Below are 12,664 nucleotides of genomic sequence, written 5' to 3'. Positions count from 1 at the left end.
GTTACATCTCAAGAATCCGTAGGCGTCGAATTAAGGTCTGGGGTTAGTTTGGACCTTGGTGAACACAGACTGTCGGGTTCGTCGACGCCCGACAGCAACCTCCAACTGTAGTCAAGAAAGAGCCCAAGGTTCGAGTCCGTTGTGATCGATAGCTTGGCCGTTGTTTGGTCCGTGATGTCATCTTCGGACGGGATTGTAACAGACTTGTTTTGGCTAGAAGTCGTGTGTTATGCATACCGAATCGTTTTTGTCTTATCCAAGAGGACTAGTTAATGTACCATTTGCTAAAAATTGAGGTCTTGTTCGGTTTGGTTGGCCTCACCAAAAGGAATTTGGTTTTAAAGAGGGCGTTGAAGCGTTCGGGAAGACTTGCCGATCGAAACGCAGAGCAGCGCGGCAGGATTTGCCGATCGAAACAAAAAAAAACAATGCGTATTTTCGGTTGTCTAGGCGGTGCAGAAATGGATGGCGGTTCGCAGCGGCCATTGCTTTAGAAGAATGGCCACATCGTCCCGTCATCAAAAGCCAAAAAGCCCAGCAGATTTCTTTTACGGAGAGCCATAACATTCCGGGCCACGGCGTTTTCTTCTTGATCCTCCCCTGATCTACCAAGTCGCTGGTATATGCTCTGCGCCACTCTGAGTTTTGCAACGACTAGCCCACCGATTGACGTCTCGTTAGAGAAGATTCCCGAAGAAGGGCATCTGAGCGAGAATCTGGAAGCTTGACTGGAGTCGTAGCATTCTTGCTACGAACGCCGCCTTCCCCAGGCACCTGCAAACCGCCGATACCTCCATTCGGAAAGAATTTTTTAGGGGCCCCTGTGCGTGCCCAGGAAGGGACCTCTATTAGTACTGGCAAGCATACCTTGTAGCACCCGGGAAAAAGTTATTTTCCTTTCTTACTTCACGATAATTCCGGCTGTAATAGACGTCCTTTTTGGTTATTTTCAGGACCCTTACGAAATAATGAACGCCCCCTTCACAGAAGACGCAAGCTATTTCGGAGGCCGGTGCATACGGTAGTATGTGGTACGTTAGCTAAACACGTGAGGGCCGCCATAGTCCAAACAACCGGAGTGGTTTAGCAGATCATCCGCACGGTTCCAGAGCACCACTACGTGCGTTTGCTGGAACGGTCCGGAGTCACGGTCAGGCCAGGAGCTCTGACGTTTGGTATCAAAGCCACGGGACAGAGGCCCATGATTAGTTTCGCTAGCCAAGGTGAACCTCTGATGGATTATCTCTTCGAGTCATGCATTCCGACTCGGAGAGTACCCCTCTTCCGTTTCCCATGCCAGAGTCGCTCGCACCTCACGAAAACTGCTGGTCAAGTTCAAGTTAGAGTGGAATAGCGAAAAGGAAATCGCGCGGTACACGTATCGCTTATGCGGGGCTCGGAAACGGCTCGTCACTAGCAATCTACAGGCTATCTGGATCTTGAGTGCGGAATAGAGGCATGGCGCCTGGTGGTTGGACGGGTGAAACGGCGTATAAATTGTACAATTAAAATAATTACATCTCGGATTCCGACCGGCTATGGGTTCGTTTTCTAGTGATGATCACTCAAAACTCCTGAGCATACATGATAGAATACATGAATGATCATATCGTGCTCAAGCTATCACGATACATTTAATTTCTCAGACATTCAAACTAAACGTCATTACAGACCAGTTGTTTACTCTGTAATCATCGTAATTTTATCAATATTTTTAAACAGATAAAGGATATTAATGATCATCTAGACAAAAAATAATGTGCGCGTGTTGATGTCTCAGTCAAATCTTGTCGATATATTGAAACTCTCAGAATATGGTAACAATTAACCTACACCACCGTTACCCAGAAGCGCATAATTAAACAAGCTATTTTGTTCTTTGTGTTAAAACGTATTGTTTCGCTTCTCAAAGCCAAAACGCTTAGAACTGTGCTCAAAAATGTCGGTTCCAATTTGTAAAGATGGTCCATTAACATGAAGCCACTCCAATAATGAACAGATCCTCAGCCCAGGTAGAGATCCGACTCAGCTGGTCGCACTCAGCTTGGCCAGAGACTAATCGGCAAATGGCCTTCCTTAGGAGCTTCCTGCTGCCGTCGTCGCATTGAACAAGAAACGCACGAAACACAATGAGCCTTATCAAAGGCCTAGGTAGCCCTAATCTCCCTTGGGTCCATCCATAATCGCGTGTGTGTGAATGTCTTTCATAGTGATGGCGATCCTTCGAGTTTTCGTCTAACTTGTTGCACTTCTATCAGAATGTCGAACTATTGAGTTCAGCTTAATCTAGCCGGGCTGCCCGCGTTGTCCCGCTCAACATTGGCCATCGGCCCTTCCAGCCGCCTGAAAATCGGTAGTCATCTCGGTTCCATTAACATTGCTCTATAGCAGCAGCGACCATCAACAATATCAGTAGCATAATGCGGAAAGAGCATGGGCATAACAATACTAGCGATACCATTAAACACTATGGTAACAGGAGCAATGGCTATGACGGAAGGATATTATGCTAAGCACAGTTGAAGTGCATGAGCACTGATGGCCACCTGCTGCGAAAAAGCCCAGACATCTACCCTTGTTCCAAGCGCAATAACGACTGTGATCGTTTTAACGCTCTATAGCGGACTCCTTAATTTAGATCATTCTTGCGCAGTTACCTAGTGTATTTTTAGCAATATTTTTAAACTGCCTATTCGCTAAAGACGATACGGTCTTTCTGCCTTTCCTGATAGCTTTGGTTGCAAAAGTCCTTTCGATAAAATTATGAAGGAGTAGTCCAGGATGGCCGCTGAAGAATTTTTTGCCGAATGAATAGCTGCGTAGTAGGGAGTTTCGTCAATTTTGTGCCAAATTTCTCACTCTTTTATCGTTTTTTTTTCGTCTTTTCAGGTTGAGAACCTCAATCTGTTGTTGATCATTATTCAAGTAGACGCCCTGCCACCAAAAGAGGAACGAATCGATACTAGACTATAACGAAGCACCTCTAACAAAGCCAACAATTGGTTTAAATCTAGTTTATTTGCAAAGACAGCAGTCAATGTAATAAAGCTACTCTTCAGATTACTAAGCATCATCATACTCTCAATAGCTTGTAAGAGATCCTAGGGCGCATGTATAATATATAGTTAAGTGTGCTACCAAGAACAATGATCGTAATTTGCTTTGGATTTTTTACACAGTTAATATTGAGTTTATGATATTTAGAAATGAGGAATTTACCATGTCAGTCAGATCGTGGGTCTTCCAGCTGGTCATGGTACAATCACGTCCGTTAACTAAATACGTGAAATATAAATAGACTAGACTGAAAAACGAAACGAGAAACAATACCCCTGTACTGTTCGTCGCCCTATACGTGTTCACAGCAATAGGCAAGGATAATTTTTTCATTGCAAATATTTGTCTGTCTGCCAAAAATGACGTCTCTGATCCATTCGACATCAGATTCAGCTAAGTTCTACGTATTTATAACGATATCAAAATTCACTAAATCAACCTGGATGGCCAGATGCGATCCTCACAGCTCTTGGACGCCGATTTTTTGTTGAGCTTTGAAGGGTTCCGTTAAAATTTTCCTATCCGCATAAATACTAATATTATGTGATGATAACTGCAGCAGCTGTTATCCATTTGTTATGTTGTTGTTGTTGTTGTTGTTGTTGTTGTTGACTGAACTGGGTCGAAGCGGGCATCTGGCTAATGTTTACGGAAAAAAACATTGAACAGTTTCGAGGTTTTTCACTCTGGATACACGCTTCTGAATTTTCCGCCTTCAGCCAGAATGATTATCAGACATGACTAATGTCCGGCCAGTTCTCTGAGTAGTGTTTACTTTAATTGTGCAATCATAATTTTGAGCTCTAATTGTTTACACCGCACGATAATAAAAGCTCCAACGGTGCCGTATGCTAGAAAAGGGAGGAACGAGTTGTTTCCGGGTCGATTATCGCTCGTTGATGGGTTTTCAATTTGCGACTCGGTACTACAATAATTGAATCAACAACAAACATGATATTGTTACCATCTTTTGTGGCTTTATCTACGGGATAATTTGAAGAAGTCACTCGAATAGGCGCTCAGGTCCACAGTTCCCCTTTCCATTGCTCCGTTTCGGCTGTAGCTGCTGCTAGTTGCACCTAGCGGATTGGTAGGCAGACGATTTTTCCACCGACACACTACACATAATCCCAAGGGCCCTCCTCTTATTCAATGATGGCAGTATTGCCTGCAGTACTGCTTATATGTCTAGCCACTATGAAGCAGCGTGTGGACTTCTGCATACTTTTCGGGCCGGGCTTGCTCGCACCCCGTAGCGGCTACTCAACTTTAATCTTCACGGACGCACTGGTACTAGATCGGTCGTACTTTTTTTGGTTAAACAGCAATGGCGTCACATTTATATTGAATCAGCTGTTAGCACTCTTCCTTAAGTTGCCATTTGCTCGGGTGTTTCTAGGTCGCGCCTGTTGATTTTGTCGGCTGACAGGAAAGGGCAGGCACATGTCCCGAATTTTAAATATCTCCTTTAGTGATGAGTTCATCGTTGCCGAAGCTTGCCCGCTTAATCCAGTGGGACTGCGGAGCCGGAGGCTTCGTCGACAATAAGATACGATGTGGCATTGCCATAGTAGGGCGTCTATTATTTTCACTACGGTCAGATCCTCTCTGGACAGCAAAGAATATTTCAAGCAGAAATACATAGCTTCAAACTACTACTCGCTTGATATGATCAGCTTTTATGTTCGCTTACCGTTTGGGGTATTGCATAGACTTTCACTCGACCATCCTATCAGCATAAGGGGATCAATAATATCAGTTGGAAGCTTTCGATTTCTTTTTGTGGTGTCGTTGTTTCGTGGGACGTCCTAGAAAAAGCTTCTAAGGCAATCTTTGGTAGCACACGATTCTATTCCACATAATACGGCTGTGTTTTATGTCGCTGTCCGCTATTTTACCAATTTCAATGACTGACGGGATCTGTACTGCTTGCAGTCTAGGACAACTCTCAGCCAGGACTCACCTCGCCGGCTGGACAAGACTTGTCAAAAGCAGGTCTTCGTTTTTTTTCTTTTTTTGATACGACGGAACAGATCAGGACAGAACGTGAGACGACGAAGCGTCTGTTTCAGTGCACGATGGGCTGATATTTTCAACTGCTTCCATCTCTACAATCAAATGTCGTGTCGTATAGTGTGTAGAACAGTATCCGGAAGTGAAACAGCTGTAGTTGTCGTACGGTTTTGCCATTAGATATGCTGCAATAACTATTCGCACATGTATTTATCACTTGTTATTTACCTATTTGTGTGGTGTTGGCTAATGTGAGACAGACGTACGTTTGTATTAGGTATTTTTCTTGGAAGTCCGCGTAATTCATTTATTGTAGCGGTCTTTTTAGTTAGATTTCGTCTATTGCGTTTGAAGATGTCTATCTAATAAGCCGGAAAGACCGTGTCGCTGTTTGTCAGTAACGCCTATAGAGCCACTACACTGCCCTCGGAAATGCGTGAGTTCGCTAAAACCGTGACAGATTGCCAATGAGTCAGGAAACAAGCATTAAAGTTCCCGTCTTTCTCGCAGTTCCAACGCAACATGGATCGACGGACAACGCAACTTTCCTAGACGTGTCCGCTTGCTTGTCCAACATTATTGCCATTGTTTCTCATGTCATTTTTTTTTCAAGTCTACGTTACTTTCTGTATCTCGTTGGCATTGTTATCCTCCCTTGCGTACATCCAGCAATATCAGTTGTCGCAAAGAATAGCCGTGATCAGAGTTGGAGCTGTTGACAGATACTAATTAGCAGCTAAAGAAAAGCGATGGCGGTCCCGGCCGAAAAATTTTACCCTATAGCTTAGAGGGAACGTCACAAGCTAAAACTATCGAAACATGGTCCAAATGCCAACGGCTGTGGTCAATTAAATCTCAACACTCCAAATACGGCTAAAGTCGGGGCCTTCAGTGCACGGAAAACGTTGTCTTCAGCTACGCACGGATCCCTGAGGACAGCAGTAAACATTAGACAAATGAATTGATTATAGGATCACTAGTTTCTCATCCGTTACTAACATGCCATTGAACAGGTATATAGAGCCCTGTGAAGGTGGGTAAATACCACATAATTTGTCATCAGTACTAAATACTTAGGTCGAAGCAGACTGATCGCAGTCTGTGAGCTATATTTTCCGTTAGTACTGGCCCATGAAATCAATCTGATCTGCGACCTTGCTCTAGCGTTATACCCGACTAACTAAAGATTCGAAAAGAACACTCTATACTATTTACTAGAAATAAAAGTTCATTCGTTGTAGATAAGGAACTTCTATTTTCTCCCTTATAGATCGAACTCGGCATTAATAAATAATTTATGACAATGTGATATGGCTGCACCATTCTGAACGTTGCAAATAGGGACAGACTACTTTATAGCAATTTGTAATGGACACGCGACTTTACCCTTTACATCGATTTCCTATGCAAGTGATCCGGCCATTAATCTGCGAGATTACTTCAACACCACCATATACAAGGCTGCTGATCAAAACACAGATCTTTTGCCACACGAAAGTGCAGCGTACATTGTAGTCTATTGACAAAAAAATAATCGCTCAGAAGTTCTTACTTGGCAGTAAGCTATTGGATTTAGCATACTATCTCAGGCTACCCGCATCAGACGAACTCTCAGCCATCTATTGCTGCCCGAGCTGAGCTTTTTTTGTACTTAGGAGCATGCACTTCTGACAAATAACACCCAAGATACTTGCGCTGCCCTCTGTTTTGTCTATTATATTAGGCCTTGAACTAAATCGGTCAAACTGGAGCTAAGTTGGAACTAGGCAAAATAGTAATGATGGTTAGTTTGCCGTTATTATACACAAGCAATGTTCCACTCGCCTACTCACGTTTGTCGATTTCCTCTTGCCAGCGGTTTTCTAGGTAGAGGTCTGGCCTGTTCTAGCTTTTGCTTTCCGACGCAGCCGTCATTTCCTGAGCGGGGTAGGCGGTCGGTGGGTGACGCGGGCTCTACGCGACAAGCCAACGTCTTCGAGCCTCGATGATAAGGCACGTCCGTCCTCGTTTTCACCCTCATTTTCGCTTCGTTTAGTTCGCGGTGGGGCCAGCAAGGTCGTGATTCTCCTCCATCGTCGAAGAGGGAAGATTCGAGAAATCTAACAAAGAGCGCGTGTCTATGGCAAAGGCCGATTGACCCATTTAGGATACACTTCTCGAAATGGTACACGCTGCGAAATTAGGTTTGTTCGTATACACCTAGAATTGTGCTTCGTCAATAGAAGCAATTCAGTAAATTATAGAAAGATTTTTTTCCACTTTATTTTATCCCGCTGAGCGCTTTGTAGTTCGTGTATCGAGAAACATACGCATGTGTTGCGTAGTGAATGGGCTTGGGGGGGGGGGGGGTCGTAATATATCATTTAGGATGATCGTGATCTATTTGAGATGAACCGTTAACTATAATGCTAAAATTTTACACCGTATTTGCGTTGCACGTTAGGCCTACCGTATTGGAGAATACGCATCATGTATAATTTCAGATGTATATCTCTCTCCCACTTGCTGAAAGCCTGCTATCCCGCTTTCAACCTTCAAACTATAAGTGAACATAGACGCGCACGCTGCCCTTAGGCGGATTGCGACTTTAGATACGAATGCTAGGTCCAGCGTCCTGAAGATGTTAGGGGGCCTATATTCAATATATCCGTTGTCGTTTCTTGCACTCGCTGCCCTGTCGCATACTTCCTTTCACATTACCAACGCGAGACCCCTAGGGACTGTTTAGACTTGGAAAGCCCCTAGCCGCGTCGGCAGCAGCAGTGATAACGAAAATCGATGGCTTTGTCTGTCACTACAAAGGGGGGCGTTGATGTTTACAGCGCTGGTAAATGGGCCGCGCTGGCTCTTGCATCAAGAATATAGACAATAGCTTCTTGGCCCATCTAGTGCGTGGGAATCGATAACAGTTGAGTTACCCGGCGGACGCGCTATGTTTAATGCAATAGTGTGTCTTTGTTCTAGAGCACCGGAATAATTGGCTCTATGTTAAACAGGCAAAAAGTTATCGCGAATTATTACAAGCGCACCTTCTACCCCATTGAGAAGTGAGCTTCATTTCACTGCAAAAGCGTACACGCCCATTGGGTCCACTAAAAATGACGCTTCTTTGAAGAAAGAAAAAAATATTTATTTTTAAGCAAATTCTTCGTTAATATTTACAAAATAGTTATAAAAAAATGAAGATCGGCATAATTTCGCCTGCAATATCTGGTAGGAATAATATGAATATCGATCTGAAAGTTAACACGTAAAACACTAAGGTGAAATTTAAGCTTGGTCTGTTGGCCGGTCCGAAGCACCTCGTTCAAATGCCCATACCTTGAGACTCATAATCGAATTCACTGGGGGGTGCAACCTTACCCCAAGCGCAAAATCCTTCGAAGTTACACCGAGGAAAGAATGCGCAGAGCGCCCGTGTCTTGCCGCGTCAGCTAACAAGCCAGAAGGTCCCTCCTTGAAATAGCATTAAGCTTTTTTTTAGATAAAAGTAGTACCAACGGAATCCTACAGCATCCAGTTACTTTGAACCAAGCTACCTGCCTCGCACCCTAGGTGCTTGGAGTGACTCAAGCTTGCCTTCGTCGAGAACCTTCGGAGATCGGAAGTACCACCTGACCGCCAACATTGGATTAATTAGATTTTACGAAGAGAAAGTGGCCAATATAGACCACGATCCTTTAAATACAAAAACACTGGATGGTCATGAGTGAAAAGATATACGCAGAAGCTACGTGCTAACTAGATGCGCAATCATGCAGCTTCTATCGTTCACTTCGCGCAACTGATGGTCACTATGCTTCAGATATCGCCTGTCTTTGCAAACATTGTAAATTATCGTGCTCTTAAATTACAACGTCACTGATAAGATTCGCATTGATTAACCCTAATATGTCGTGTAGACAATTGTCTTATATGAATTGTCCATTGTACATTTGGTTTATCACACACGCTTGAGTGCTCGAAAAATCAATTAATTAGTTAAGCATCAGCATAAAGTGCATCACATCTTTCAAATTCAGTAATTCAAAACTCAATAATGCCTTTACAGGTTGAAGGCCATTTGCCATTAGGTTGTGTGTGTGTTATGTGGATTTCGTTCGTCGAACGGCCACTTCTCCGCTCGCTGGTGCATGACTTCGAAGGCCTCTATTGTGACACTTCGATATCAGAGGTCGCGAAAAAAGACATTTATTCCTGAGTCTGTTATGACAATGGTCAGAAGTACTTCAGTAACGTCAGTTGTTTCCTCCCAAGTTAAAGCGGGACGCTAAAAGCAAGGATATCAATGCAGAAATACAATTTCGACTAAGTTTTGCGAAAAGTATCGTAAGTTCGCTGTAAAAAAATCAGCTCCCACTAGGAAGGAAAACTTAGCTTAGCTAAACAATTATCTAACCATTGTTCGTTAATTACGACGATGCTAAGGAGTACTACAGAAGTTGCTGGAATAGAAGGCGCGGGTTTGTTCAAAGGTTGACCTATGCCGCATATATATAGATATGGCGATACGGTGATACCGATTTGGTCGCGAAAGGGAGGGATGTGCCCCAACGAAGAGAACACCGCTCACGCGAGATGTCCTCTACCGGGCAGGATAAGGCAGGTCACTGTAGGAGACTGTGGATAGTTAATTAATGACATCGAGCAGTCGCAATAAATTGGGCCGTCCTTCTCCGATTGCCCGGCCTACTGCAGCTTACAACAAGCTGCTTCCTGCTTCGGCTTACGTACGGATTAGTCTGGGTAAGACCTTCTCATTTCGTTGTTGCTGTAAACGAAAGAGAAGGCACAGCCAGAACGTAGAGAAGGCTCGCAACAGGACCGTGCTCTTGTCGAGCGGCTCGATGCCTGAATTGGATTTAGGTGCAAACTATTGTTGAACGAGTAGACCATGTTAAAAATTCTAGATTTTATTACGTTTAACACTCACATAAGGTAAATCTGTAGCTCTATTTCTCCGTAACGATAATCTGATCGCCCTTAATAGTGCTAGTATGATATAATCACTCCGGGTTGGGAAGTCACCAGGTTCAAGCAACATTTACGCTCACTATTACGATAGTGTTATCCGAAGTGTAGGAAATAAAGCCGATAGAAAGGATCTGATGAGCATTGGCTGAACAAGTTTTATGAAGTCATCCGGCCCTCGAGTTTAGGAACATAGGTATACGTGTTTGAAGATTTATTTTTATTAGGAAAAAACAGGCTCCAGTGGTATCGTGATTCATAACTGAAAATTCGTTTCACTGTCAGGTGAAGCGCATGAGGAAATGTTGTGTGAGATAAACAAAGAAAAAAAAACTCAACTATCCAGTTCGCAGGTATACTCACTCTCGGTGGATCGTAGCTGAACATTTTTGTATGACATGGGCCTACCACTAAGTTAACGACGTGCGTTATTTGACAGACGCCATTTTTTGCTTATGTAAAAATTACACTATAACCATTGTTACATTTTATGATTTGGTGGCGTATCAAGCTGGCTTGCCAATTAGCATTATACGCCTCTTATGCTTAGCTAGTTATTCAGACTTGTGGCGTTACGGAAACCTTCGCACCGAGCAGACAGACGATTACTGCATCATCTTCCTGTTGACAGGAAACACAGATAGCGTAACGTCGTCGTACGTTATGCAAGAAAGCGAGGCGTTTAGAAGAAACTCAACATAAAAATGGAACACTTAAATGCAATACAAAGTAAGCCCTATCGCTAGGTGCTCATTATTTGGCACATTTACGACAACCAAACGTCGGACCATGTCTATATTTGTTCTATAACTAATGTTTATTTATTAACTATATTCTTCGGAGGCGCCTTTTACTATTCTTGAACACATTGTGATTCTGGTATATCTATAGAAAGTAAACTTTGTTTCTGTTCGTTCACACAAACTTACGGATGAATACTTTAATACAGATAAAAACGTTTCACAGCTACTTTTTGATTATCGCCATTGGCCGGAGCAGCACAGGCTACTTCTACTTGACACATATCATCCAGAATATGGCCTACAATTCTTAGATGATCATCGGCCATCTCTATTCGATGCATTCCACTTTAAAATTATCTGCTATGGCTTTTCATAGGCTAAATAGAATAAAGCCTAAAGCTTCTATCCAATAGTACCATGTAAGACCTCCACTGTACGTAAAATAAAAAAAGTAACGAAGTGATCAATCCAAGTATAATAAAATTTTCCATTGTTACATTGAAGATCGCGATTTCCTCCTTGCTGGAGGACATAACTATCATAAGGAAACACTCCGCCGCACCAAGCCCAGGATCTTACGTCCGTAACGTAACTGTGAGAGGAAAAAATCTATCGTAATGTTATTGTAATCAGACTTATCCATGATGATGCTCGTTTGCAGTAACGATCTTGATCGTATAACAAAACTCAACTTATTCAACCAGCTGATGTCCAGCCGACCGATCCACTCCCTATCTGGGGATCCTCTTCTGGGGAGAAGCCTTTGATGATGAGAATGCTCGAACACGCCAAAGGTCGTCCTTCGAGGTACTGGTTGACCGGCTTCGCTTGCCTTAATTAACGCTAACACAAGCCATATTTTCTTGCCCCATTAACTACAATGTATCATCACACACATACGCATGAGGGTGTAACTGCTACTTCTGGGATACCCAAGTCTCGTTGCGGCTAATTTGCTTCGTATGTTCATGTAAATACATTTTGCTGTGGTCAAGCCAGTGTTGCTACAGATGGCCTTTCCTTTTTCTCTATATTTAATGCCGGATCAGAATTTTGCTAATGTCGGCTGTGGTGTTATCTCTCAGTGACTATAACTATGTGTGTTTGTGCGTGTGTGTATCGGTTGATAAGGAAAAATAGTTTTTTTTTTTTTCTATCTTTGTAAATGTTTCGACTAACATGTTTTATGCTATGGACTAATATTTGATTGATTTTCTCATGCAGAACAGTCGATCTTAGATTGCTCCAACAATTCTCAACGTAGAAATTGAGATTATATATAGAGTATTGCATTAAGATTGATTCAAATAGCGTTCAGTCAAGTTTTTTTTTTTTAATATAAACACCAAGGAGGATAATGTAATATGTGACAATTAGCTGTCGTCTTCAGTTCTCTTCTGGTGCTTGAAGTTTATGGAATTCATAATACCCGCCACCTATCGTAAATCTTGTAGTCTTGATAGAGCCGTAAAATACTACGGTGTTTTCAGAGCTTTACTGATGTCGTGTTCGATTTATCTCAGCAAATAATGAATAAAAAAATAGTATAATTAACAATATGGGTAATAAACAAAAGGACACCACCTGGTGGTAATTTTACGGCACTGCGAAGGTCAGCTTACACTAATTATTTACAATAATTTTACAATAATTTTATCAAAAATAAATATGAATCATTCTAAGATAGGCTAACTTGTACTAAGGCCAACAGACGAATTCTTCGACTAAAGAAGAAAACACTTATTAGATCTACTTTTCTTTTAATTTTAATTAGCTTAATCCATGTAGCGTTGATTTAAGTAATTGGGTTTATTAAAACCAGGTTTAGATTCTAGTAAACCCAACTCTGAGCCGAGCACAAAAAATCTTTGTCGGCACTC

The 12,664-nt window shown here is 42.6% G+C and overlaps 1 long non-coding RNA gene across 1 annotated transcript; it reads right to left on the bottom strand.

Annotated features, from left to right (window-relative positions):
- Positions 1 to 4,870: 4,870 nt before the first annotated feature.
- Positions 4,871 to 7,217, bottom strand: LOC147755265 (uncharacterized). The gene is made up of 2 exons (XR_015329212.1): positions 6,903 to 7,217; positions 4,871 to 5,999 (listed from the first exon to the last, which is right to left on the bottom strand). It is a non-coding gene; the product is annotated as an uncharacterized LOC147755265 (long non-coding RNA).
- Between the last annotated feature and the right edge of the window lie 5,447 nt (positions 7,218 to 12,664).

The sequence above is a fragment of the Varroa destructor genome, unplaced genomic scaffold (genome assembly GCF_002443255.2).
Source record: "Varroa destructor unplaced genomic scaffold, Vdes_3.0 BEIS01000005.1, whole genome shotgun sequence".
NCBI lineage: Eukaryota > Metazoa > Arthropoda > Arachnida > Mesostigmata > Varroidae > Varroa > Varroa destructor.
The sequence above is the reverse complement of the archived record's forward strand: the minus strand, read 5'-3'. Positions and strand labels throughout refer to the sequence as shown.